We start from the raw sequence: 4,310 nt of genomic DNA, 5'->3' as shown, positions 1-4,310 counted from the left end.
CCAATCCTATGCACTACAATCTAAGGAAAAGCAAGTACAACATTTCAATGGGCTATAAAACTGCATACGCAAAACTTTTCGCAAAACTCTTAAAAAAAGTGCAAAATTTTGGCGAAAATGCGCTGAATTTTTTATATTTGCACAAAGTTTGAAATGTGAATTTGTATGGTGTGTGTTTGTTATAGAATGAACTATATTTTTTTAAGAAAATATTTAAAAATAAATAATATAAAAATAAAAAGCTGTTTTGTATTGGATTAAACAGGCCTGCGAAATCTAACTTTTCCCCGTTCCAATAATTATGTTATATTTTTTTAATATCTAGGTCCACACTTAAATTGTCCTAATTTTTAGCAGATTTTTGCCATGAAAAAAAGGTTAAGCCTTCTGTAATTAGTAGTCGAAAACTGATAACAAAACATTTTTTCTAACATGTTGAATATCTTCTTTCTGTTTAATTTATTTGGTTAAAATCTTATTTTTTAGGCGAATGCCGAAAAAGTGCAAGTTCCTGATCAGGTGCACGACTGAGGGGTCATACATAAATACTACCCAGTAGATAATATCAGGAGCTAAAATCGTATCCAAAAGGTTTTCTGAAAGTAATTCCTTTCTCCTTCATTTTTTGTATGGAGCGGCACAAATTGAAAGGCTTCTGCTACTCAAAAAAGAGCTTTCAGAAGGGCTTTTGTAGGACGCCGTTTGAAGAAGTTCTTTTAAAGTTTTTCTTAATTTATAAAAATCATACTTTAAGGAATTTATTTAATTTAATGCCTATTGAATCTTATTTGTAATGCTAAGTAATAAACATAAATATACTTGAGAGATTTTCACTCATATGGTAGGCAATAACTTTCACCTGTGGAGACGCGTCGTTAGCTAGTCTTTCAATGTTGTAAAGGGTAAAATCCCAACAAACATTTAGGTTTGAGCTCAATTCGAGGTTAATTGAGAACTAAGGTATTTCTCAAATCTCCAATGTTGTTTCTCAACAGTACCTCAAGTGGAGGATCATAGCGTTCTCAACAAAAAGGGCATTTTTCTTTGTATGAAAAAATTACTGTTTCTCAAGTTGAGAAAATGCTAGTTCTCAACTTGAACTCTAATGTAATTCTCCAATTGGTCTCAAACATATCATTGAAATACTGAAATTAAAATAGTAAAATACATTATACCTTTTTGATTGAAACGACATACATAGATGAATTTAAATATTAATTTTTCATTTTATTACTCCTTTTGTAGTTAATCAATATAGAATTACAATAATTCACTTCACAGTATACAGGCCGACAGTAATTTTACCACTTGATTCACTTCGAGTTTTATCTTCTCTCAAGATTATTTGAGGATACTTTGAAGATTATTTACTTTTTGTTGGTAATTTTCGTCTTTATATAGCTTTCGTTTTTTACTTGATAATTAAAAATTTTTGCACTATTACTTTTTGCGTATCTGCGCGTCGGTTAGAGATGAGTTAGAGAATGATGTTGGATATCAACTTGAGAACTATGAATTTCTCCAAGGTTGGAGAAATATTTTGTTGGTGTTTATTGGGATGTTATTGATTAAGGCTAAAAGGCGGTTACACTGTTCAACTTTCACAGGCGATTAGTTGAATCAAAAGTTTACATCATTTAACTGCAATTTAAACAATGTATACGCCTATTAAATACAATGAATGTGTACGATTGGAAAATAATAATATTTTGAACGAAACTTTTCGAAAATTTCATTAATGCTATAAAACTCGAAAAGGAGGGTAAGGAGGACATTTTTGCTCAAAAGGAGAACAGAGAAGGACAAAATTTTTGAGGAGGGCAAATCACGTTTGAGGAGGACAATCCTCCTCAAAGGAGGACGGTTGGTCAGCTTAGCAATGAACAGTATTGTCAAGTAAAAAAGAATGACAATTTATTTAACAAGGTTTTTCAGTGGGAAAAATAAGAAAATAAGTAAATTTAATTTTCTTTAAGGAGCTAAGGAGAAAATGAATTTTTATAGCTTTTTGCTCCAGCTCCGCTCTACCCAAAATCTTTTGCTCCTTTGCTCTGCTCCGCTCCGAAGCCCTACTTTTTTAGCCCTTATTGGGTAAGTCTCTTAGAATGGCTTCACTTAAGATATCTTCTGGTTATACATACACGAAATGGAAAATGTGATCATGAAGATGCGCTTCATATATAAGATATGTAGAAATTTGCTAATGGTGGTAAGGCAAAGCATTCAAGACTGCGTGAAGGCGCCAAATATTTTTCCAAGTTACATCAAAGTCAAAGGAAATTTGTTCTTTTATAATTTAAAAATTTTGAGCGTTTCACCACATCATTCAGCTGTACGGATTGTGCCACAAAACTGCATTGCTTATAATATCGGAAATTACTTCAAAACAGGGACCAAAAATAAGAGGCGCCACGCCCCCTTATCCGAAATCAAGCAAACTTCACATATTTAAACCATCTGCATGATAGCCCGAATATGCCGCATAAATTTGGTTGAAACCGGTGAAGCCGTTCTCAAGTTATATGGTCACACCAAAAACGTTCACTTATTTTTATATTTTAGTTAGTATTGGTGGTGCCACGCCCCCTTTTCCGAATTCGGGAAAACTTTGCATAAACCATCTGCATGATAGATCGAATATACCACATAAATTTGGTTGAATTCGGTGAAGCCGTTCTCAAGTTATGAGGTCACACCAAAAACGTGCACTTATTTTTATATATAAGACTAGCTATACCCTGCCACGCTTTGCTGTGGCATTCCTGTTACATGGATGATAAATTATTAACGAAACAAAGCATACGTTTCATATGAGTTTGATTTTGTAATAAGTACTTGTGTGCACATAATATTTGTCGTGTTTCCCATCTCTGCATTGATATCAAGGATATCTGGTTTGCCGACACGGGAACACGCAACATCTAAGAACTAATCCGCATCTCACTCTAAACCACACTTTTCCAAAGGATAACCTTGAGCATTAGTGATTGTGATTCCGAATGTCAATCGAATTGGAAATTGCAGTCTTTAAAATTGAAATCGTGTATCGGTCGGAATCATGGGAATTCTTCACCTTTGAAAGGCCACGTAAAAATCTTTACTTACTCTACGTTCTTCATCAATTTCTTAACTGCGAGTCGCGTACAGTTGCGGAGTTTTAGCTGATTAATATTCCGCAACGTGATATTTGGCACACCTATTTTCAATTCAGTATGTGGGGTCATCCCTGGAAGATCAATCGAGCTCAAAAATTCCGTTGGATAATTAACTGATTCGTCTTTTTCCACAACGGTGTTTATCGACGTATATGTTATTATTAAAGCGACTTATGCATTTCCCGCTTAAACAAAGAACAGCGAACACACAGATGCACTTGTTTTTAAAGGTACTTCGCTCGTGTTTAATTGGGTATGAATTTTTTATGTAATTCTGAAATATCTCTTCGCTGAACTTAGTGAAGTGATACGTCGCTGGCATTTTCAGCTATAGTCAACGCTAACCCAGCTTGGCTGTCACACGGTACTTTGATCATCACCGACACTCCACTCCCGGGGTAATTTTTGGCATGGTATTAAGCTACTGCTTACAAACCACACTGGGGCTCTGCACGAATGCATCCCTGGATAAATCCCAGCTCATTGCCCAGCAGGCTAAGGCAGCTAGAGTATGACTACTCCAATGGAGTCCCACAATGAATACACGGTGAAACGGTCACATCTTGCGCCACCGCTTCATCAGCCTGCCCGCATATCTCTCTCTCTCTCTTTTTCTCTCTCGCATATCAGGCATATGAAGTGCGTAGCTGACTTGATGTGCACCTATAAACCATACGGACTCATTGAGCTCGATACACAAACACTCGCAAAGGTAATCCCTACCTCCCCAACTACTCTAACTCGACCACAACTCTAAACCTGGGCTCGAATCGTCACATACGAACAAAACGTCACGTCGTCACGTAAAAACAAATTTTTCAGATTATGACGTACGTGAACATAGTCTTTGTCTCATTCAGCTTATACTGCCTGACATATCACGTAATTTTCTTTCGTATGGTTTTCGATCCGTGAACGGACGTTACGATTTGAGCCCTGGTCTCCCGCTCTCCCTTAGCTAAACAGTTGTCACTTTGAATGCTGGATTGAATAACATTAGTGGTGTTCACCAAAGTGAGCAAGTGGCCTGGTAGTCTGGTAAAAGAGCAGACCAGCTCAAGCAACGACTGTTGTCAATACCACTCTTATTTAGTTGATATACATCCCTATTCTTCGCAGCAAGAATAGCTCGTTCACTGAGCCTGTAATTAATTT

Source organism: Rhagoletis pomonella, unplaced genomic scaffold, assembly GCF_013731165.1.
Source record: "Rhagoletis pomonella isolate Grant_MI unplaced genomic scaffold, Rhpom_1.0 Rhpom_scaffold_00002, whole genome shotgun sequence".
Lineage (NCBI taxonomy): Eukaryota > Metazoa > Arthropoda > Insecta > Diptera > Tephritidae > Rhagoletis > Rhagoletis pomonella.
Note: the sequence above shows the minus strand (reverse complement) of the source record.